General features: G+C 40.8%; 1 protein-coding gene across 2 annotated transcripts in view; it reads right to left on the reverse strand.

Annotated features, from left to right (window-relative positions):
- LOC309719040 (netrin receptor UNC5C-like) overlaps positions 1 to 26,289 on the reverse strand; it is a 187,146-nt gene that overhangs the window by 94,598 nt on the left and 66,259 nt on the right. The window lies entirely within an intron of this gene.

The following is a 26,289-nucleotide window of genomic DNA, read 5'->3' on the forward strand; positions in this document are numbered from 1 at the left end:
GATTACTCACAGCAGTAAGCCAAGCAGACAAAGTACACTGATTTAGCCTGAATTTAGCAACAAATTGGTTGCCAGTTGACAAGACTAATCAGGGGCTTTTGTTCATTTTCAGTGGGAGCACATACAAGTTCTGGATTTGGAGAAATACCCATGAAGATTTGCAGTGTGAGTTGCTGTCAGAAAAAAAAACCTGCAGTATTTGTCCATCTTAAATCACAAACTAATCAAATATACATTTACATGCCTGTAACTTACAGCACTACCTCTCTCATGCAGAGTCAAAGCTGTACAGGTAGGGTCAACACCAGGGTTTAAAATGCATGGAATAATCTGGAGCAGCATACTGGCATCTCCAATTTACAGAAACCAAATCATATTCAGGTGAAGATTTTATAATATAAAGTCAGTTTATATTTTTTTGTGCGGAAGTCTGGTATTGCTACCAGTTAATGCCATGGAGTTGCTCACTTAAAGCAGATGGTCACACTTATGCCTCCTTTTTCCCCTTCTCATTGCTATAATGTGTTCATGTTATAGATATCAATAAAGTTGTGATCATGGCACAGCATCTGGCCAGTTGTACACAACAGAAGTGAGCAATCAAAAACTTTTTTTTAAAGTGGCATTTAATTTCAGATGTACAAAAGAGGTTGTGTGCCTGATTCTGTATGTCAGTCAAAGACACAGAGGCTTTATCGCCCAGAAATTAACAAAATGGTAATATGTTATGAATTTAAAAAGGGGAATGTATTACCACGCTAGACAGTGTGGTAAGGTTTAAGGTAATGGACCTTATTGGACTGGTGTAGCCTTTAGTGTCACCATTACATTGGGTCAGTCATAAGTTTAAATTTAAACTAATAATGCTCTTTAGTTTGACTTGCCATATCCCACCTTCAGCAGCCATATTTACCCCTGATTGAGAGTAAATGTAAACAAAATATGAATCAATGTACACAACAGTGAGCCAAAACCATAAATTTTCTAAACAAACAAACAAACAAAAAACTAATTATCAATAACATAATTATAACCTCCATCCATTTTATTCAGATTTTAAATCTACAACTTTTCCTTTATATGTTTTTGGAAAACATGAAGAAGAGCAAATAAAGAAATGGGCAGGGAAAATATATACACACAGGCAGGAAATGACTGAATAAACTGAATGGCTGACCCCGAGGCCATCAGGAACTTTATCCTCCTCTCAGTCCATCCTGCTCCCTTACCTCCAACATCTTTTCACTTCTCGCCCACCCATGACCTCAATCAAAGCGACACCTGGAATGTTTTGTCACCAGGTTGCCAAGGTCGCCAAAACACAGAGGATTACAAGAGCCGGTGGGAGGGAGAAGAGCTAGGGTCTCATTCTCTCTCTCTCTCACAGACACATACACACACAGAGGCAGACACAATACACTTATTTTCCGAAAGTTCATACAAACACACACTTGCTCTCGCACACAAACAAATGTTTTTAACGTATAAGTTTCCTCCACTCCATCACCTTCCAGTTTCATTTGGACCTTGTGGACTGTCTAGACCTCTGTATGTATGTGTGCGCCTCTGTGTGTGACTGCCTCACCTGGAGATCTGTGACTCATCGGAAAATTTAAATACAGAACGCTACTGACACAACGTCATGGTTTTTCAGGCCAAATTTTTCAATTCTCCAATTGCACATAAACTGTGCTGTGAATACACACAAAAGCAGCATCCAAAAAAACGACACATAAATGTGTTTATGTGCTTATGCACATGCATACACAATCTTCCATTCCTCAACCATATCCATTTGTGCGCATGTGTAATTGTGGCCCTTATCTTGGAGAATAGAAATGTGCTGTGGGGCTAGAAGCTAAAAGCAGCTTAGGTAAAACATCAAGACACAAATAGGGGGAAAATGAGTAGGCAGCGTCCCCACTTTGATGTCACGAAGCTGACATTTTCTCTCTTAGTTCTGTAATTAGTTCTCTGAGAGTATGGAAATTGGTAGACATTTTCACTGTATAATTTCATTATCTGTGGGAAATTTTCTCCAACACTTGGTTATTTATCCAGTGTCATATTCAACCATTTCTCTGTTAGTTTCTCACTTGCTGCACCGCCTTCTCTGTATAGCTATTTTTTGCTCCTTTTTTCCCCTTCATGAACCTGCTTTTGCTTTTACGCCCCTACTGCTTTTCACTTCGCCCCAATAATCATTCTCACCCTCATCTGTCATTCAGAGAGCTGAAGGGGTTCATGGCTCTGGAGCGACAGCTATAAATTATTGATTGGCACAAGAAACATGATAGCTAGAAAAGAGTGTTGGTGGAATGAGAAAATGGGAAGGATGGAGGGGGGAAAAATCTCTATGAATAAAAGCTTTGTTTCCCAAATGCTTACTGTTTCCTTCCACTTCTGCATCTTCCCTGTGCCTTCGTCTCCTCTCACAGCGCATCACTTTTGCCTTTTCCATCTGTTTTCCTCTTCTAAACCTTATCCCTCTTTCTTGTTTCACCACCTCCTTACACACCCACCTACCCCTCTCCCCCCGATCTCCTGACAGGGTGACTTAAAGATCCTAACAGCCCAGCTCATAAACGTCTTGCCTGAATGCTGTCACCACTAATGGATGGCTGTAGCAGAACAATGTCCAGGTGCGATTTACAGTATGTTGTAAATATGTGCCACTGGCTAAAACCCCATTTATTCCCTCCTTGAAGTCAGTAGGGAAGCCCACCTTAGAATACCTACAAACCAAACCAATAAATATCTGTAAATCTGCTAAAAACATATATCATCAGAGGCAACTAATCATCTCTGAACGTCAGACAATATTATGACCACTGGAATCAGTATAGAAGTCAATAGGTTACTGACAGATTGAGCAAAAAAAAAGCAAACAATGCTGAAATAATTTAACATGGTATGCAGCAACCCCCTGTTGACAAGACAAATACTACAATATTTGTACAGTAAAAACAACAGGCTACTCACAGACTTTGCATGACTTAATGGTTTGCATCAGTAATACATTTTTGGGTTTGAATGGTTTCCATAAAACAAGGTTAATTTTACATGAAAAAGTGCAATATGAGCAGTATTTGATACTTTTTAAATCTTCCTGTTAGTTACAGGAGTAACAAACAAATATGTAAACAATTTGAAAAGCTGATGCTGGAGAGTGCAAAAAAAATGCATTCATTCCTCCAACCTAATGCCAAACAAAGCCAAACTTAGTGCCATATAAGGTCAAAATGCCTCTTGAGTAGGAGCATGTATGTGTGCCTGGGTCTTGTTTTGTTGGCGCTGCAAGTAGCATGCGATGCCTATCAGTGCAGTAGCCGTGGAAATCATGAAATCATACTTCTTAATGTCTTATCGGTTAGTTTCAATCTGTAGCAGCTGCAAAAACATTCACTTTCTGAGAAACGGCTATGCTCTAACTCACACACACACACACACACACACACACACACACACACACACACACCGTAAATAGACATAAAATGGTAGCCACCCACCCCCAACCACTATTGACAGCATACACACAACCACAGACAACCAAACAAACCTAAAACAATCCATATCTTTACAGCCAAATTACACAACTCACACATACAAAAACAAAGGAAAATGCACACACTTGCACAAACGTAAAGGTGCAAAAGTGTTTTTATGCACCAAAGGATTCCCATATTTCTCTGTTCTCTAGCTCTCGCTCTTCCTCTCTGGTTGTGTCTCTCACAAACACACATTGTTTTATGAACACAACAAATACAATTTTCCCATTACTTACACTCATTTTTTCCTGCACACACATATGGACAAAAACACATCCTTTACACTTTAACAGATTCAACTTAAAATGACCTATTTGAATCTTGAAAGGTTTAGGGAGGTGATTCAGGGAGTATAGGGAGGTGAAGAGAAAGATGAAAACTGAGAAGACTGAGAGATGATGGCCCAGCAGAGGGCTAATGTATCATTGCCGTGGAATTGGATATATGATGTCAACCATTCTCTCTCTTGCTCGCTCTCTCTCTCTCTCACACACACACACACACACACACACGCAAAACAAAAAGACAAGCAGCAGGTCCACAAACATGCAACCACACCCGCCCAAAGCATCTGTTCATGCAAGCTCGTGCGCACACACACGCACAGATAGACAGTACTCTAAAGCAGCGGTCCCAACCCCCGGGCCTCGGACCGGTACCGGTCCGTGAGTCGTTTGATACCGGGCTGCAAGAGTTGAGGCTCAGGTGTGAAATGTATGGTTTTCAGGGTTTTTATCAGTTTTCAGGGTTATTTTGTTATCGTTTTTATCGTTAACTTGGTTTTCCTGGGTCTTTTCACGTGTGTTATGAATAAATCTTTTTTCGGTACCGGTACTAGTTTTATTTTGTTGTATTTATCCGAGACACCTTAAAAGCCGTAAAGGTCGGGCATAAACCGGTCTGTGGCGCAAAAAAGGTTGGGGACCTCTGCTCTAAAGAACATAATAATATCAGCCATGTCTATAGAGCAGCAGTTGAGCATTTCTGATTTCCTGTTGTCTTCCTTCTCTTTCTCTCGTTCAGCTGCTTTCAGGATTTGCTGTCATTGCAGACAGATTTTAATATTCTCTTTTGTTTACCCATCTCCTGTTAAATTATTCATCCTTTGAAATAGCTATATGTGTGGGTAAGGATCCATTTACCCACTTTTGCCTGAAGGTATACCTGTAAGCCAGGACAACTGAGCAGAATAACAGAGCAATTTCATTATTAATAAAACCATTATTAAAGATTTATATACTGTATATTGTTATTATAGTAGGGTATGTTTCTCCAACTAATTTCATCTTTTGTTAAAAAGTGTCATTAAGACAGATTTTCATTCTAGCTTCCTTTAAAAAAACAAAACAAACAAAAAGCTTGGTGGTCAAAACCTGTTTTTACTCACAAACCGAAGCACTCCTTACACAGTCTGATGGGTAAAGGCTATTCACGATGCCTTTACTAGTGGACACAACATTGAAAAAGTAGTCATGGTATTCTAGGAATCACACAGTTAAAATCTTGACATATTATCTTTTGAATGTCAAGTATTTTAGATTTTTTTAATCACATTTGTGAGAGTTATTTTCAGGTTGTAAGTGGTTCTCGTGAGAGGCAGAATGACCAAATACCAGAAAAGCTATGGTGGTTCACAAATGTCATGATAAAACAACACTATCTGTGTGCAAGTGTAACAGTGTGAGCTGTTCTTACAGAAAAATCTGTTATAAAAAGGGGATCAAGTGACTAAGTTTGTTGAACTACTTGACATGAATGTCCCATTGCTTTGTAAACAACGCAGTAAGTGATCTCACATTTTTTTCTGCATCTGTTTGAAACTTAATTTTATCCTCAGTCTGAACTCTCCAAGCAGAAAGATTATGTAAATTATGGGTAGACACATCAGCATTCTACTAACTTTGTTCAATTAAACATAACTATATTTTAATTATAAACTTTAGGAGAAGTATATACCAGTGTAAATCCGTGAAAACACACAGGATTATATCATTATCAGTATGAGGACTCTTGATTGCTGGTTGCAGTTTTACATGGAATCTCAAACAAGAAAAAAAAAACCTACTGTGTTATTTTGTGTGGCAAAAAGTGCTGCGAGACTGGTTGATGAATCATGTCTACCTGATGGATATAATATACACAAGACACTTTTTGTTATAGCCAAGAGCCATGCCAGGTGATGCATAAAGGCAGGGGATAGGTGAATGTTAGACTGTTTAGGAATGGAGCAGACAGTGACAGCTGGCTGGCGTCCTCCAGCTTTTAGTGTATGACATGTAAGGCCCCAGCTAAGCCTGGAATTAGATTTACAGTTCTGCCTGAAGAGGGCTGACTCAAGTCAGGCTACAACTTGCCTCATTTGAGAGACCCAAAAAGAGAGCCCCTGTCTGAAGGATTAAAAAAAGTATAAATCTAACGTATCCTGCAGCCTTTTTGTTGAAACCTATAGCATATACTGTAATAGAGCCTACGCGGTCTGAAGAATTCATTCAAGTTAGCAATGGAAAACAAAAAAAATGTAAAAACATGAAGGAGCTAAATGCTTTTTGTCAATAACTTATGCAATATGCTTTTTTAACTTTCTGATGTTTTCCTTTGTTAGAAGTGTCACTCTGTGTTAAAAGCACATGCACACCTTCACATAGTCTACAAAATTCACAGCTTAAATATCTATTTTACAGCTCCAGATACAAACTCACATACTTGACTCCAAATCTCCACAAACAGATCATGTTCATTTTATTTAGTTCCATATTATTAGTAATCAGTTCGGAGAATAGTAAGCACATATTGCAGCATGTGCATTTTAAAAATCAATGCACATGCTGCAATATGTGCTAATATTATGCAGTCATACATGTGCATGCATTTGTGTTTGCATCTGTATTTATGTGGATGATGTGTGTTGAGATGAATGTTATTATACTGTGCTTGCACATTTAAAGAAGTATGAATAAAAGCAGATACTAAATGCTCTAAATTGTTCAGTTAGCATTTATTTAATACAGTTTATTTCAGTCATCTGCGGCACTAGTACAATAACTATAGAGTTGGTTAGCTATCATTTGACTTACATATGCCAACAACCACTGAAGGAATTTGACCATGAAAGTCACATTCACACAGGGTGTGCCTGCCAACTTTTCAGACCTGACTTTTTTACCAGTTTTTAGAACAAATTCCAATTTAGCATACAAATTACTTGCCAGGATACTTCGCCAAATATTTTTAAAAAATTCAATAAGATCAGTTTCTTCAACAATTTAATAAAATGAAAAGTCAACAGAAGCTTTCATCCCAAAGCAAATTTAAACTGCAAAGATCGCTGATACCACTGCTATATTGAGGTCAAAAAAATTAAGATAAAAGCAAAGTGATTAATACAAGAAGGGAGGTAATGAAAGGGAAAATAACAGAGATATAGAAATCCCTTCAGGTGTCGCCTGAGTCATGTTTGGTAAAAAGTCACATTGAGAAAATGACTCGCACAGTCACAGTTGGACATACATCACACATATATAAAATTGGGCACAGGCGCATTTTAAACAGGGACACATGCCGCACAGGAGCAGCTGATGCGTGGGTGTTTGCAGGTAGGCAGTGTGAAAAAATTCTGCATCCATTTTTTTTTTTTTTTTATATATAGCTGTCTTTGCCAAGCATTACATGTACATGAGACACACACAGAAAGATACTTCACAGGACTTGGGTGTTACTTTTCTTATCATGGTGCATCTTTTGTTCTCACATTATTGCCTTTCCTTTACTTTGTGGCTGTCATTCCATTTCTCTACTGATCACGTCTTCAGCTATTTCCTGTAAAGTAATCTGGCTCAGCCATGGAGGGGCAAAAAGAAAAAAAAAGGGGAAAGTATAGAGTATTCTGCCACATATGAAGAACCTGAGATCAAGCACGCCTCATTTCTCTTTAAATGTCTCATAAGCCAGGGCTTATCTCCAGTTTCTGCAGTGCAAGTCAGCTTAGGTGTACTGATACACCTCAGTGGACAGCACAGGCTGGTCTGTAGAGGGTGCTTACATCCAATTCTCCTCTTTCTAGGTAGGTAACAAGCAATGAGGCTTTGGTTGTAGTTTTTTTGTGTACATCTTTGTGACTCCTGAAAGCACACTATCAGCTGACACGATCATGGTGAGGAGACCTGTTCGAGTCTTTGGCCATAATGTGAGTCTTCTTTCTGATCTAGGTCAGGTGTGAGAACCAGTAAGGACAGGCCATTTTCTGCAAGTCTCTCATCTCTCTACTCCTCCTCTCTAGCTATGGATGTCATGCAACCAACACATCATTTTCATTTATATTTTCTCACATATATCTGTTTTGCCCAGATTCACAATATGATGCAGTTTTCTGGCAAAGTGTAAAGAACTGGAGCTTACAAATCACCAAAAGAGTAATTTGCAAAACTGATTAATCACAGGGTCTCTCAGAAATTGAATAATGCAGTAATACTGTAGTAAGAAACCAAACGTTTAAGCAGAAAAAAACAGAGCAGTGCACAAGGAGAAACAGGGAAGCACATGGACAGTCAGAAGAAGAATAATTATAGTAATTTCACAATCATGGACAGTTATCAGCTCTGTAATGCACAACTTTAATTTGGCATTACGCACAGGCTCAACTGTACTCACAGACAGCCACATGCAGACGGAATACCTCATTTATATGCATAGTCTTATGTAAGCTTGTGGGGGTACAAACTTGTGTGAGTTGCTGTGTAATGTTATCTTCCAGATGGATTCTGTCTCCCTTATCCCAGGCCTGAGGGAAAAGCGAGGCTTTGCTTTCATTCATGTTATACTATCACAGCTCAGTATCGCTATTAATACAAGCAGCCAGCACAGGGCAGTGCATTAGAATATCAAAACACTGGCTGGGGAAGGACTTCTATTTTCAGGGAGATAGGGTAATGTTTTTTCTGTGAGGCAGACAACTAATAGAATGGCCAACTGGTGGTGTGCATGTCTGGGCTGTATGATCAACATCTCATTCTCCAAATAGGTTTCACTCTGTTCATCATGTGCACTTGCATAATTTTCCACCTGTCAGAATCTTTCCGTGCAGGCTTATGTGTCTTTATGATTTTTTCCCCTCCTCCTATCTGTTTGAGTCTCTCTCTTCCTTTTCATCTCGGTTTGTGATGTCTTCCCTGGTTTCCTTAGACAACCTATGCATATTCACATATAATGCATACCTTACCCTTCTTTTCTTCTTATTGCTTGCAGCCTCGTTCTCCTTTTGCAGTGGAGTAATGACATAGATTTAGCCATCCGTCTTTCTTAGGTCAGTTCCCCAGAGGCACATTTCACACAGTACTCTACCCACCCAGCCACTTTGTGCAGGACCCGATCTCCTGTGCCTTGTGGCTTTTTCATACTCTTTTTTTCCCCCCACTCTTTTCTTTCTGTTCTTCAGATGCATTAGTGTTTACGTGTCTTCCATCCTGTCTCCTTATCCAAATTGCTTCATACTGCTCTACTCATTTGCCTTAAAAAGGAATTAAAACTCAATGCTTTTCCCAGTTTTGAAGATTTATTGAGGACAAAGCAGCACAATATGTTCACACACACAAACATACACACACACACACGCAAACATACACACAGACACAAACACACAGGAATAATAAAATCAAATGATAAAAACAGCTTACAGGCTTATTTCATTTGAAGATTTCCCCATATTTTGGTGATCTTATTCAGAGCTGTAGATAAAATTGGATCCGACATTTCACTGCTCATGCCTTTCACCATCTGCAGGCTCACCACTTCTCTCTTCCCTTCTTATCCCTTTTCTCTCTCTCTGCCGCCCTCATCTCTCTCCCAACTTCAACACTTGGTCTCTCTCACGCCTAGCCACAATCGCTCGTCTCCCCTCCCACCCCCCCACCCGCTGTGTCTCTCTCCTCCTTCTCAATCTTCCCTCCATCCTTTCCTTTTTCTTTCTGGCATATTTCCGCACTTCCTGCTCTCATCTTCAATCCCCATTTCACGCCTTTATCCATCTACACACACACTTCCCCAATGCTTCATCTCCTTGCTTTGCTCTCTGGCATCTTTCCACACACCACCTCCTTCCATCCTCCTTCGCTCATTCTTCTCTTTCTCCGTTACCACTTCATCTCAAACTCTCCACATTTTTCACAACCTCTCTTACTCTATATATCCTACCTACCCTCCCCCCGGTTTGGTCACTATAAATAGAGCCTCCAGGGGGTTTCATAATGGACTCCTGTATCTGACCCTATTACAGAGACATTACTGACCATACTTTTCGCTCTTGCTTTCTTTTGTCATGCACACACAGTAAACAACAGTTTCTCTCGTCTCTATTTTAGCTCAGTAATGCATACACCTTCTCTGACTTTTAAACTAGGTCACTGGCCTGACTAAAGATGGTAAAGCTATTTCTTCATCAACACTTTTTCCCTATTTATTATCCTTCTCATTAGTTTTTCCTCTCCTTTAGGTTTAATCTTTTTTTTTAATTATCTTTGATTTGTATTTTTTCTTTTTGTCTGGGATTGTTTACACTGTTTTAAAATGCATCAAATTAAGATTTCTTTGAAAGCAACATCTTTGGGTTAGAGCTCACACCTTATAGCTATAAAAATAAATGGCAGGATTACTAATGTGCCATAAAAAGCGCCAAGGAATTTTGTTCCATTATGGTGAGAGCAAGATGAGGAAGAAAAGATTAGGAAGTGTCCTAATTACCTTTTATTTCGTACAGCACTACTTTCTGGATCAAGGTTCACTTGAGCTTATTGGAAGTAAAGCAATGGTTACAGCACACAAGCACGGGCATCTAAACAGTAAGCCTCTGTGAGCGTGTTGTGTGAGCGAGATGGAGAAAACTGGAGGAGGAGCAGGAAAGAAACAGGCTTATTCTATTTTCAGCTCTATTTTGGTGAAATCCGAAGACTTTTAAAATTACACAATGGGTTTTTGAATGGGTTTCATCAGCCCCTGGGGCGAAGAACATTGCCAACCCATACAAGGCTGAATCGCAGATAAATTCAAGTGACCAGAAGGAAAAGAAAATTCATAGTGGGCCTGAATGAAACCTATAAAAAGACATATACTCTAGACATCTAGTTCTGAGCTGAGAGACCTGAAGTAATTGACATATTTGGGGCAAGGTCAGAGCTAGAACATACTGTAAATACTACCAAGATTTGTTGAATGTTACAATGAAATAAGCTATTAATAACCATTTCAGTGTAAATGAACACAATGGCTTCATTGTATTGGTAAAAGCATCGTGTTTCCTCTGCTGGATGCTTTCTTCCCACCATGCATCCTGGTGCAGGGGGTTTCAGAGGTAAGCTATCCGCATGATATAAACACAACTCTGAGGACCAAATGTTCACTTGCTTCCTAATATAGCCCACCCACTAATAGATGACATGATGATTGTATCATGGATGGATGAATAAGATTTACTGTGTACCACACAACATACATGACTCAACAAAAGATCTCTGTGTTTACTAGTACTGTCATGGTCCTGGGTTGCTTGACCCAGCGTTTTGAGTTTATTATTATTATCATGATGATAATCTTGTGTACCAGTTTATTCTGATGTTGTGTTTATACTTTTTAGGGTTCCGTGCTCCCTCTTTTTAGTGTCCGCCCATGTGTTCCCTCTGTTCTCCGTCTGTACCGTGTCTCTGAATCCAGTCTGTGCATTTCCTGTTTTACTTTGAAGGTCTGTGTCTTATGTCAGTGTGTTCAGTTTTGTGCTCTCCCTGTCTCGTCAGTGTAATCAGTGTCAGCCGTGTCTCCCAGCTGTTTCCTCTCAGTCTTGTTCACCTCTTGTATTTAGTGTCTGCGTCTTCCCCGCTCGTCGTTGTGTCGTCCCGCATTCTTCACTGTGTGTTCTGTTTGCCAACTTGCCTGCCTGTTAGTTTTGCTTTCCCAGTTTAGCTAGTTTTCGGTTCTGTCTGCAAACCCACAAGCCGTTTATTTCGAGTTAACTTTGCCTCCACGAGTCCAGCTCTTGGATCCACCATTCCTGCCTACCTTCACACAGCTATGACAAGTACTAAAAGTACTAAAAATTCATTTTTAACTAACTCCATCATGCCCTCTTTCTGTCATTGGTGTTAAAAATACTACTGGTGAGAATAAACATGGAGCATTTCACCCAACAGTGGCTTGGTGCTTAGATGGTGCTGGCTATAGGAATGCCAGAGTTGCTCTGTTGTGTCATCAGTTTGTTGAGAAGCACTTGATTGCTAACCATTCTGACATGTGGCCCAGATGTAACCCATGCTGGTGAGCACAGAAATAGTGAAGACCGAAGGCATGGGTATACAGTTCAAAGCTGTGAGAAACTTCACAAGCTCAAATGGCAGCAGGCAGTAAAAAAAATGTTTTAAAAGGGGCAAGTGGAATAAAAAGTACCTTCTGCCAGTAAAGTCTTCCTACCTTGAAAAGATGTCTTTACTTTATACTGAAATATTTCTTTTCTTCACCCTTTTCTAAGAGCTTAAGGCAGCAGAAGAGTGTCACGAGTCAGCACATCATCTTTAAGACGAAGAAAAGTTAAAGCTTCATGGCTCTGTGTATTTACTGTCTAAATTCTCAGAAAGATTGTGCATTCTAGCTCAAACACTACTCTTAAGCAGATTATCCTTTGTGATTTCCCGCTAGTATGGTGCAGATCAAAAGATAATATTAATCTGGCAAAAGGTTTATTTCACTTATTGCAGATAAACCAATTAAACGATTGTCAATCAAAATACTATTAAAGTAGGATTTTAAGGAAAGGGTTTTAATAGGGGACTGAACATTAGGAAAATGGCTGTGTGGAAACATGGGTAAAGGTTTGTGGGTTTTATGCCACAGGTGATTCAATTTTAACGTTCATTTCCATTTCAAAACATAATTTAATTCCATTAAACACAGAGTCCCTCTGCGGTTAATTATGTATTCACAAATTTGCTGGTTAGAAAATGCATGACAGCGTTACACAGGAAAGTATAAGGTTCATATTCAGTTCATATGGAGAAGGAATTGCCTGTATGCATCATTAACTTTTACTTGACCACTTTCGGAACTTCCAGTCCAGTCATGGTGTTAAAGGATGCTCTGTAATTACAACACACGGCCACATATAAGTAAGAAGATTAAGAGTTCAAATGTGGAAACAGTAGAATACATTTTATTAAGATATCACAGAGGCACAAGACAAGAGCAATGACATATTATTCTGGAACATTTTGTATTAGAGGATATGGTCTGTGCTGTTTTGATACTGCTTCTGCCAACTTCTGCATATGCTGATTTTATTATACATAACACATCTGCATGTAAACAGCAAGACCAAGGTCAAAATGGAAAAATGCTAAGTGCTCTGCTTGTTGCTTCAGCACCTTCTGTTTCTGCTTCACATTAGCATAAAAAGCAGTCGTACAAAGAGCACCTGAAATACTAGTTCCAAGACACTGGTCATGCCTAAGCAAGGCAAGGGTTAGAAGTTCAAATCTTCAATTGAACAAGTGACCGAGTCACTCTATTTATGTGAATCGATCTACTAGAAAGATAGATATGTTGATAGACTGAAAGCTGAAGTTGCCCGGGGGCTATGAGCACTGCATGAGTGGGCCTCTTAAACGAGGCCCCACACAAAGAGGTGAAATGAACAGGGGAAATAACAAGAGGTTAGTTAGTTAACTGGGGTCAAAAGGCCAAAGGGGATGAAGCTTTCAACTGTTGGTACATTTTTTGTGCTTGTGCGTGTATATGCGTGCGCCCACGCACACATGCAATGTGTGCGTGGGAGAGAAAGCGGGCGAGTAAGTGAGTCATAAAGAAGATGTGTTGTATGATGAAAGAGCCTCTGTGCAGGTGGACGTTGAGGTCAGAAGTTGAAATGTTGTGCGGGGCTAACGGAGAGGATTCAATGCATGACTGAATCTGTTTGCAGCAGTTTGCCCTGTCAGAAAGCTGATGAATGGGTTTTAAGTGTTTCAGCCTTGTAAGCTCAAAGGTAATGAACTACAGCTGAGTGAGCCAATACTAATGTTTTCAGAGAGCTGGCAGGTGAAAACTATATTCTGCTATATGGTGTGCTGTCAAACAAATATTAATCCATCAAATGTGCAGAAATGCTTTGGACTTTTATTATTGCTGTTTTGACAGTGTGCATGTTCAAAGGTGTATATCATAATTAAGTTCCCCTAAAGCTTTGGAACAGTATTTTAGCCTAAAATGCTTTTCTGCGTTATCAGGACACAAATGCAGCAAAAGGTTTCTTGAAGGGTTTCTCCTTTAAGGCAAGATCAACCTCTCAGTTGAGCCATCTACTCTCTGCAGAAGCCTGGTCTCAGTGGATGAATGGCTGTCAAGAAGCCATTCTTGACAGGAAAGGAATCAACAAGAAGAGGCTGAGGTATGTAGTATAAATGACACAAGACCCGGACTGAAAATTAGTGACAGGAGGTCTTGTGGAGTGATGAATCCAAACGTAAATTTGTGGTTCAAATCACCGTCGGTATGTAGAGAAGGGATCAGGAGAGAAGCAGCAGTGTGTCTTCTGCTACCATCTCTAAAACACAGTGGAGGCCGTGTCATGGTTTAAGGCTGCATTTGATGGAAGTTGATGGAATTATGAATATAGAAATGCACAGGCAGATTTTGATCAACTGAAAAGCATCTGAATGGCATCTACTTCAGTTTCCAGCATGAAATACACTCTCAGTGCAGCTGTGGCGGCATTGTGGTTTGTGGCTCAGTTGCAGGGGAGTGGTGGAGCAGTGGGCTCAGGGTGTGGTGTCAGGGGAGGCTGACTCACAACGCTGTTCTCCATCACCTGGTCATGCCTTCCTTATTTTAGTAGGATGCTGGGAGCTGACGGGAGACCTGTGTGGTGTGTAAATCTGAAGGAGGCAGCTGAATAGCTGTGCAAAGCAAAGGTGTTTGAACAATTGCCAGTAAGCATCATTTGGTCTTGCAACACCGTGTGCATCGTGTACTTTGTATGCTACAGTAGTAAAAGCATATATGGACAGAAAACACACACAATGGAACATTATTAGTCGTGGATTGGCCTCCCCAGAGCCCGGGCATCAACATTATTGAAGCAATGTAGGATTCTTAACAGAGACCATAACAAAAGGCAGCTAACATCCAAAGAAGAGCTTTGAATGTCATTCAAGAAGCCTAAAGACCTAGTCCTGAAGACAGCTTAAAGTAAAAAATGAAAAGAAAGCCTAAGAGTTCTGACTGTGGTGAAGAATAAACATGGTAATACCAAATATTGACCTTCATTACCTTACATTACAGCAAATTGCTACACTCAGTCTTAATTTGTTAGTTTGTATTTTCCTTTTGGGGGTAATTTTGTATCAGTTTAATTACTTTTAAAAGCAAAACCACAAAGATGCATTCTTGTTATAACAGGTGTCTCACAAGGCCACAGTGCATTGTGTAGAAAGCAGAGATATGGTGACATTTTATCAGCCACAGTCTGAAGTCAGTTTAACAAGAAGATATTTCATTTTATTCCTCCTTTACCTCTTCTCTCCTTCTCTTTCTTTCACACACACACACACACACACACACACACACACACACACACACACACACACACACACACACACACACACACACACACACACACACACACACACACACACACACACACACAGAGAGAAAATCAATGGGTTTTTTTTAATGTTTCCTTTGAAACACCAGGCATATTTCACAACATGCAACATCATGTCTACATGTCATCAGTTTGTATGCACTGTGCCTTTGTGATGTGTGGGGGTGCAAGCTAACAGAGCTAAAGAGCAAAGGAGGAAAGTTGGAGTAGGAGGATGAAAATAAGAAACGAAAGGTGGCAGAGCCATCCGATGTTAGAGAACCAAAAGAGAGAAAAACGTGACCGGTTGTGATCTTGTGTCCTTGAAGATGCTCTTTTTGTTTTGTTTCCACTTTGGTTATTGATCTCTGTACACATACTTGCTGTATTCCTGCTTTACTCTCCCCATTCTTTATACAAATGAGTACACTAGAGACTAAACAAGAAATTAAAATAATGAGCACTGCTATTATGTTGTTTGTATGATGAACAATATCCTCAACACTATGTAATGAATGTGAAAAATGCTGAGATTTCAATAAATAGTAACAGTTAATCCAATACTTTTGTTCAACCTCTTGAAGTAAAGCTGAATGCATGCACTTCAGTTGTCTTGACTGTGTCATTGAAAAGACACAATAGACTACTGTAAAAAAATACTTACGGAGCTAAGTGCAGACAGATAAATATACATATCATATTTAAATTTGGAAGTTTTATTGTGCGTCTCTGAGTCCTTGGGGCTTTAAAAGGTGTTTTATGTAACACTCTTCATCCTACATAAAAACTGTGTGTGTTTGTGTTATGCTTGAAAGGTTGCTCTGACTAACCAGTTACATGATGTGCTACTAAAACTAAGAAACTAAGAAAGTGTGAATAGATTTAATCAGTAACACTTTGTATTACTGTATTTGCATGTATGTGAGATTTGGGATTTAACTGGTTTATTCCATGATGATATCTGATTTTGGTCTTGGGTGATAATGAAGGGTTAGCCAGAGTTAGCACTGTGGTAAAAATTTCAAGAAATTTTACTTTGACACTTTGAGGGAAATCTCTATTTTCACATGCCTCTGTAGACAAGTCTGGGATGAGCCTTCCTAGAGTGACAGAGTTGGATTTTGGCTTTTGCTCAAGGACACATCAAGGATACTTGGGTTCGATGGGTTACGTCGTAGTTTTTCAGACGGGTCTTTTTGTTACAAAGTACCTATACCATAGATTTAACACAGAAGTATAAATCCTCTGTAAGGTACCAACAAAACAATGAGAGATCAATGGAAAGTTAAACAGGAGGAGAGCAGCAAGAGAAAAGAAAATCAGATTAAAGACGGAGCTGGGCGGAAGTCTGTCTGTTGCACATTATTAAAACGCCTTCATTACTTCTCAATTTTTCACCCCCCTTATACGTTTTTGGGCTCTTTCCCTGTCTCGTCATATATCACACCTCCGTCAGTATAGACACAGAAACACACACTATCAAATGAGGCATGCACAAACTCATATACACACTGGAAGCCTGCTCTGGATTCAGCATGTGATTTGGACTGGTGTGATTAATGGCATTCTGTGCACCAGTGAGGAGATGAACCAGAAAATAGTACAAACATTATCATAACCTGAAAGACCTAATTACCGCAGTGCACATCTGACAGACGTGTGCGTGCAGGCCGCTCTGTGTATGTGTGTGTTGGGAGAGGGGATGAGTGGTGGGGGGCAATAAGGACAGGAGATTTATGACCCTGCTATGGAATGTTGTTTTGTGTCCCTGACGTCCCTTTTGTGGTCTTTCACCATTTCGGTGGAAATTAGGAATATGATAATGACCATATTATATATGATAATTAGTGTGCAGAATGTGTGCACACATGGGTATCTGTATATGTGCTCTGTGTATCAGTCTTCTCTGACCAGCTGAGAACACAAGGTCTCTTGAAACATGGTTACGAGAAGAACAATAAAATTCCACACATCATATCATTAAAAACATACACATGGTCCTTATCCTATATCATGATCGGGATTCGAAAACCAAGTGGTTGTCAAATTTTGGGGACATGTCTCAGTTCAAAATCCAGAAAAAGTTCACGATGAATGTGCCACAATATAAATAACAATGAAAAAAGCGCCCTGTCTAAATTTCACTTTTATAGGGTATCAGCTGAGCTGTTATGTGGACTGAGTCTGGAATAGAATTATATGCCAAGATTGCAACTGTGCTCAATTTTTTTTGACAAGTCATAAATGTATAAATTCATCAGTAAGACAATATTTTCCTAAACTTAAACAAAATACTCTACTGGGTTGATGAAATAGAATAGAATAGCCATTTATTGCCATTGTACATGTGCAATGAAATTGTGGAATTGACTCTTTACTTATGGTAAGACTGAAGAATAATGACCCTGGGGTCCTGCAACCAGAGTCCTGTGGGATGCAGAGAATATTTCCATTGCAAGCCATCTTATTATTCTGGTCTCTCATGGTGCAGAATAATGGATGACACTGGATCAGATTCTGTACTGGATCAGCGTCACAAGCTTGACAAGACACTAAGTTATGGCTATCTGTTGATCTCTTCCTCTTGCCTTTCTCCTCTTCATGCTCTCTGTCATCCTCACACTATTTCTAACTAAATCTGCCCTCGGGGCCCTGGACACCAGAGCAGAACATAGGGGAGGAGAAAGGGAGGCACAGATGAGAGAGGAACAGACAGCAGGGACCATAACAGAGGAAACGGGGAAAAAAAGAAAAAGAAAGATTGCTGAATGAGGAACAAGGGAAATAGACTAAGATTTAGAGTTCTGAGTTATTGGAGAGGAACTGAGAGGTAAAAGAATGAAGCAACCGCAAATAAAAAAACAAAGAAACATAAGAAGAGTAAACAGCTATGGTACACAGTCCCTTCTCATATTCTATTTACAAATACAAGCCTTTTAAAGCACTGTGGAAATGAATCACATACTTTTAGAACTCAAAGTATGAAGGACAGGGAAAAGTTTTCCCTTTTCCCTGTGCTTCATAATATGTGAGCACTGGTATTTCCCACAAACATGTCTATTGTGATTTACTCATAATGCTGAAATGACAACACAGCTGAGAGAAAAGACCACATCTATGCTGAATAGTTAGCCATATTTGTAATGATTCAGAGCGGTGTCATATCAGTTATTTTGACCTGCGGGTATGTTGTCTCTGCCCATATATAGATGCCGATACCTAAAATGGCCATTTCAGGTGGATGCTTATATATTACAAATTACAGTTTAAAATTATTTATTTAGAACTCAAAGTACTTTGGAAAGATATAGACGGGCTCAACTGCTTGCCCTGATTTATGTTGCATCTTTGAAATTCTATTATCCTTTAAGGGGACGATTTTCCAACAGATGGGAAATATTTCAAGTGATTGTGCGCATTCAGAAGTACAAAAACAAATGAAGACATTTAAAGGATAAATAAATATCTGCATGTTGTGAATTCAGACCGTCGGCATAAATCAGCTGTGACAAAGTCGCTGCTGCAATTTTATGAATATTTAAGCAAAGCACTGATGTACAGAGAAGACGGCAAAGCAATACAGTATTTGGCACAAAAAAAAAAAAAGAAAAGAAAGAAAGACAGCAAAACATCCCCTCATTTTAAAAAGAAAGCATTTGTTTGGAAACTCAAAATGCAATTAAGAAAGCAAAAGCAAAACAAATACCTTAATTTTCAGCGTTTTGATTTTGACTTCTTTTTACAGAAGCCTTAAAAAAGATGCTGCACTTGTGCCGTGCCATTAAAGCATACGTCAGTTTTAGCTGACATCTACTCAACTGACTGAAGGAGAAGAGTTGAATAGACAGAAAATTAAAAAAAATACATGTTAAATAGCAAACTTTCAATTAAAAAGTCATTAAATTAATTAAAGAAATAATGTTATTTTGTTAATAACCATTTGATTGAAAAAGTATTCTCTTTATTGGATTCGAAATACACGATAAACAGTGCACATAAAAGCAGCGAGATTCTGTGCTTCAGTCTACAATAAAGCACACAGCAGCATGAAACCAGAAGATCTCTGATCTTTGGTCCGTTCAGTTCAGCAGCAGTAAAACACACTGTTTATGGTAAATCAAAGCACTCTTACGTCTGTCGTTCTTTGATTGTAGATCGTAATGAGAAGTTAAGAGAACAAAGCATAATGGTGAGGGAAAAGCAAGCTCAAGTGTGCGAGTTCAGCGAAACGCACAAGCTGTATTCATTTTCACACAACAAATCTCATAAAAATGTAGAACGTTATAATGCTGCCTTAGTGAACTTAAGCACACAGACATCAAAGGGGTGTTTATCAAGACCCCTCCCTTGGCTTTATACCTTGTTAAGATTTTTAGCATGCAAAGAACCCAAGGGTTTCCACAGACGTTTGATGTCTGCGATGAGATGGAAAAAGAGATGCTTTTTAACAAATAGCCTGGAATAAGCAAGTGTTTATTGAACAAAAAAGTACATTAAACATTAAGTGAGACGCAATTGTGGGAGATCAGAATCAGAATCAGAATCAGAATCAGAATACTTTATTGATCCCTGGGGGAAATTATTTTTTGTTACAGTGCTCCATTTTAAACCAACATTAAGACAAGACAGACAATACGCTAACTAAGAATAGTACAATATATACATATATATACATACATACATACATACATACATAAGTCACTTATAAATAAATATTTGGAAAAGAAACATGTGTAGTTGTAGCAGCAAACAGTGTGTTAAGTGGATGCGTTGTACAGGGAGATGGCCACAGGCAGGAATGATTTCCTGTGTCGTTCAGTGGTGCTTTTCGGTAATCTCAGTCTCTCACTGAACGAGCTCCTGTGACTGACCAACATGTCATGGAGTGGGTGGGAGGTGTTATCCAACATTGTCTTTATCTTGGACAGCATCCGCCTCTCCGACACCACCTTGAGGGAGTCCAGCTCCATCCCCACAACATTGCTGGCCTTACGGATCAGTTTATTAAGTCTGTTGGCATCTGCGACCCTCAGCCTGCTCCCCCAGCATGCAACAGCATAGAGGATCGCACTGGCCACCACAGACTCATAGAAAATCCTCAGCATTTTCTGGCAGATGTTGAAGGACCTCAGTCGCCTCAAAAAATAGAGACGACTCTGGCCCTTCCTGTAAAGTGCTGTGGTGTTTTTAGCCCAGTCCAGTTTATTGTCAATGTGTACTCCAAGGTATTTATAGTCCTCCACAATGTCAACACTGACCCCCTGGATTGAAACAGGGGTCAAGTGTTTCCTGGTCTTCCTGAAGTCCACGATCAGTTCCTTGGTCTTTGCCACGTTGAGCTGCAGATGATTCTGCTCACACCACGTGACAAAGGAGTCGACCACAGCCCGGTACTCTGTCTCATCATCCCTGCTGATGCATCCAACCACCGCAGAGTCATCAGAAAACTTCTGAAGATGGCAGGTCTCTGTGCAGTGGCTGAAGTCTGTGGTGTAGAGGGTGAAGAGGAAGGGGGAGAGGACAGTCCCCTGTGGTGCCCCTGTGTTGCTAATCACCTTGTCAGACACACACTGTGGGAGACGTACATATTGTGGTCTTCCTGTCAGGTAATCAACAATCCAGGACACCAGAGAAGCATCCACCTGCATCGCTGCTAACTTATCACCCAGGAGGGTCGGCCTGATGGTGTTGAAAGCACTGGAAAAGTCAAAAAACATGACCCTCACAGTGCTCGCCGGCTGGTCCAGATGGGTGTAGACACGATTGAGCAGGTAGATGATGGCGTCCTCTGTTCCGAGACGAGGCTGATAAGCGAACTGAAGGGGATCCAGATGTGGTCTTACTATGGGTCGCAGCTGGTCCAGGATGAGCCTTTCCAGGGTCTTCATGATGTGGGAGGTCAGTGCCACGGGCCTGTAATCCTGGGGGCCACTGGGACGAGGCGTCTTTGGTACAGGGACGAGGCATGATGTCTTCCACATCACCGGGACCCTCTGCAGACTCAGACTCAGCATAAACAGTTTATGAAAGACTCCACACAGCTGGGGGGCACAGGCCTTGAGGACAAGGGGACTCACTCCGTCTGGTCCAGCAGACTTGCCTGAGTGAAGTCTCCTCATTTGCATCTCAACCTGGTATTGAGTGAAGGTGATGGGTGGGGGAGGGGTGTCAGGAATCTCACAGGAGGCAACATGTGAAGAGAGAGGCTGGCACAGTGGTGTGGCTCTGGATTCCAGGCTGACTGCAGGTGAGGTTGTGGGGGTGGGAGCAGACACTGTGGTGTCGAATCTATTGAAAAACAGATTCAACTCGTCGGCTCTATTCTCACCTCCCTCAGCTCCCCTGCTGTTGGTTGGCCTGAATCCAGTGATGGTCTTCATGCCCCTCCACACCTCTCTCATGCTGTTCTGCTGGAGTTTCCACTCCAGCTTCCTCCTGTAATTGTCCTTAGCCTCTCTGATCTTGTCCTTTAGTAACACCTGGACCTTCCTCACCTCCTCTTTGTTGCCCCCTCTGAAAGCCCTCTTCTTGTTGTTGAGGAGGGCTTTGATGTCCTTAGTCACCCACGGCTTGTTATTTGGGTAACAATGAACAGTCTGAGCTGGAACAATGGAGTCGGTGCAGAAAGTTATGTAGTCTGTGATACACTCAGTAAGCCCATTGATGTCCTCGGCGTGAGGCTCACAGAGTGTTTCCCAGTCGGTCACCTCGAAACAGCCCTGTAGTTCCGCTATTGCCTCCTCTGACCACCTCCTAACAGTCCTGGTGGTCACAGGTTCCCTCCTCACAATTGGCACATAGCGGGGGGTGAGGTGAATCAGGTTATGATCTGACCTACCAAGTGGGGGGAGGGAGGAGGAGCTGTATGCATCCTTGACGTTAGCATACAGTAAGTCTAAAGTTTTCTCTCCCCTGGTGGGACAGTCCACATATTGTTTGAATGTTGGTAGTGTATTGTCCAGTGATACATGGTTGAAGTCACCCGAGATCACAATAAAGGCACTCGGGTGCTGAGTCTGTAGCCGAGCTATGGCAGAGTGGATAGTGTCACATGCAGCTGTGGGGTTAGCAGAGGGGGGAACATAAACAGCCACCAAGATGACGTGAGAGAATTCCCTGGGTAAATAATACGGCCTGAGTCCAACAGCACACAGTTCAGTGTCCGGGCAACAAATCCTTTCTTTGATTGTTATGTTGGCAGGGTTACACCACCGGTTGTTAACTAAAACAGCAAGCCCACCTCCTTTACGCTTACCGCTAGCGATGCTGTCCCTGTCCGCCCGAACAGTGTGGAAGCCTTCCACGGAAGCATTCTCATCGGGAATGACCTGGTGCAGCCATGATTCGGTGAAACACATCAGGCTACACTCTCGGTATTCCCTCTGACTCCGTACCAGTGCTGAGAGCTCGTCGATTTTACTTGCCAACGATCGCACATTTCCCATCACGATAGACGGCAGACACGGTTTAAACCTCCTCCTCGCTTCGAGCCTCCGCTGTCTCACCGTCACCTTTTTTCTTCTCTTCTGTCCTTGACCTCTGCATCCCCGATGTGTTTTCCTCCAAATTTCAGCTGGTACTTCTGGTACAGAGATGCACGTCCTGTGCCTAAAGAAAAATATTTTTCAGGCATAGGGTGAAAGAAGCTGCTACGGCAGCAGTCCTCAGTGGTTGAAAACCAAAAAGTTATATTTTCTCGACATGCAGATTGATTTTATATGATATGTATTTAAAAAAAAAAAAAAACATCTGAAATGGTTCTCCGTTACAGTGTCCTGGGTTTTAGAAAACAATTTATTTAGGTAAAATGCCTTATGATTTTGAATAGTAAGGCCAGCATGGTGGTGCAGTGGTTGACACTGTTGCCTTACAACAAGAAACTCATGGGTTTAAATCCATGCTGGAGGCTTTCTGTGTCGGGTTTCCGTATTCTCCCCATGTTTGTCTTGGTTATCTCAAGGTATTCCAGCTTTCCCAAAGAAATGCTGGGGTCGGCTTAACTGTTTATTAACAAATGTCCATCAGTCTGTAATAGGCTGGTGACCTATTAAGGCAGGAAGTTGCTTCTAAGGTTTCTGTGAGCTAAGATAGGATGACTCGTGGGCCTTTCTTTCGGTGACATCACTGGTTATGAATATGGCTTCTTGCTGCATGTGGACATTTGGTGTGACGGCATATGGAAAGTTTTAGTTGTGTGAGGTTTAGGTTCTGTGCATGAGACTTGGCAGCCCTGTAAAAGGCGCGGTACATGTGAAACGTTCCATCTTCACATTTACTGGGTGAGCTGTCAAAGCTTACGATAGCTCTGACTCACAAATCAGCACAGCATTTTGGCAACAGTGTAGCCAGAGTCAAGTGTGTCAAACTTGACAAGTGTTTGTGTGTGTGTGTGTGCGCATTTTTGTTTTGCTTTTATCAGTTACTGAAAGCAGTGAAATGCTCATTGAAGCAGGCTGTTGAAATACGATCACGTGACTGCATAGACGGTACAATGAAACATTTCAATACAAAAATTGGGTCAGCAAGTCCATATTTGCTCCCTCTAATAAAATAATAGGGATCGCTTCAGGATCCCTAGGATTGCTTCAGTTAGCTCTCATCTCATCGCATTTTAAATCTGCTTGTTATAAATCTATGAAAACAGTTCTTTATTGCAAACCTCAACGCATTGTGGACAGCAGCAATTTAAGAATGACCGAGACGAGGCAAGGCTGACAGTAACCTAAATGTTACTGTGATTCAGACACAGCAACAAAATCAATTCAAATTGAAGAAGAGAGGTGTGTTCAGGCAGTGAGCCAAGTAGTTAGGAAGGAAGGAAACAGGATCTGAAGACTGCAGATGGATGTGTTTGTGAGTGTCGCACATGGTGTGAACACTGGAGACGGGAGAGGGAGGGAGAAATAATAAAAAAAAAAAGAGTGAAAGAAAAAGAGAGATGGTTCAGCATAATTACAAGGGTCATTGTATCAGTACAGAGTCAGATGTGCACTGTGTGTGTACTCCAGTGTGTATGTGTGGGTTACATTTGATGAGCTCAAGGTGATCAGGTTTTCCCTGTAGTTCAGTGGAGCGGCTGCAAAGCTGACTGCTCTGTTTGGCTGGCTATCATGCTGCTAGCTCACCGTTTGGCTGGTTTATTCACAGACTTAGATAAGAGAGCACATAAATATCCCAGTGAAATTGTGCCATAATACTGTCAACAATTGCTTAGCGAAATGCCAACATTATCTGCCAAGCAACCAGGAGAAGAAGGAAGAGAGAGATGCATAAAGAAGAGGGAGTGAGGAGGTGTGCAGAGAGTTGAGATGTGGGGGAATAAAAGGTTTGGGGAACTGAATCAAAAGGTGACAGTCACAAAAAAAGAAAATAGTAAATAAAATGGACTATGTGAGGGGAAAAAAGTGACGGAGTGAATAGGACAGAGTAAAAAAAAGCAGACAAGTAGGTGATGAAAGAAAAAATAACGGGAAAAAAAAGGTGAGAGACAGAGCTTGAGGAAGCTGGAGAAACCAGAGAGCTGGCGCATGCGAAGCAGCTGTAATTTACATATGCTAATTAAACTTCAGTTTAGGTCACATGATCTTTATGTCAGGGGTCCCTCAACACCTTCTGTAGGACCAAAAAACCGCTTTCTGCATCTATCCATCCTTCCACGGTTCAGCCTTTTATCCTCTAAGCTCACACGCTGTTGTCAGAGTAGGAAATGTGTCCTATAATTCTTTTTTTGTTTGAAGTAACCCTCGCGTGCTTCTCTCGGTCTCTCCTTTCCTATAATCATCGTCCCCCTACTGTGCGTCTGATTCTAATGCTGCCATTCTTTATTATCCACCTTAACTTCCTCATCTATCCCCCAATTTCATCGTTTATCTACGATTACCATTTTGTGCCTCACTTTCTTCTCTCCTTTTTCATTCTTCGTGTCCTCAAATGGCTGTGTTCCATTCTGTAATACTCTCACGTCTACGCAACTTTCATCTTATATCCACATCCATCTGGTTTTTATTCATTTTCTACAAGCATCACCATGCTATGTTTGCTTCTTGGTTCATGTTCATTTCTCTCCTCGCTCTTTTTAATTTGTTTTCTCTTGATTATGTAACCATTCACCTCTTTGTTTGGCTGTCATATCGACAGCCTGTGTTTTTCCTGTCCTCGTGTGCTTTTTCTTTATCATCACCTCAATGAATTCCACCCATTTTCTTCCAATTCTCTGCCTTCAGCTTACATTGCCTACATCCCTTCCAACTTTTCATTTAATTTCTCTCCTCTGCTTTTTCTTTTAATTATCCCATTTTTTTTCAGCTACAGTATCCCCAGAGTGTCTTTTCATTCTTTCCCTTCATCCCCCGTTTCATCATCCTCTCCATTTTCCTCGTCTTTGCCAGACCTCATAGTCCAAAACTGAAAGTTTAGCCAAGGACCGATCTGCCAAAATACCTACTGCACTGGCCTAAATACAAACAAATCTACATACACATAAATGTACACACCCCTAACATGCGTGGGCACACACATACATACACAAGCAGGTTCACAGATTTTCATGCATGTGAGCAAACAGACACAAACACATACACACACACCCCAAGCTTCCTCGACCCGTTGCTGGTTTGTGAGCCATCTGTTCATTTATTTCAGAGAACAAACACACCTGACAGTACTGAGAAGCTGCTAAGTCCATTTCACTGTTCACTGAACAGCACAATTGAGTCGACTAGATGGAGGGATAAGCTGGAACAAAAACTTAACGCACCCTGAGGGGAATTGGAGATCGAGAACCACTGTTCCTGTCCGAAGCCATTTCTCTGAGAATCAGAAAACTGTATCTCGCAGTTGCTGTCATCTAACAAGATTCAGTACTGTGCTACTATATCACCCAGAGTTAATAGGACTTTGGATTTCCTGAGGCTTGAGACATGAAGGACAAAGTTCAGCAAAATCACATAGTGGCCTACACCGTGCATGGTACACTGTAAAGTTTTTCTTTAAAAGGAATCCTATGGTGTTCAATAAAAATGGAAATATTACACAGTAAAGATGTGCACAGTCAGGTGTTTCCAGTGTTTGCTACGTGCATTTCATCAATTCGGTATGCATGAATATCTTTCACTAAAGTAATAAGACCCTCTT

Source organism: Aulonocara stuartgranti, assembly GCF_965226115.1.
Source record: "Aulonocara stuartgranti genome assembly, chromosome: 12".
Classification (NCBI taxonomy): Eukaryota; Metazoa; Chordata; class Actinopteri; order Cichliformes; family Cichlidae; genus Aulonocara; species Aulonocara stuartgranti.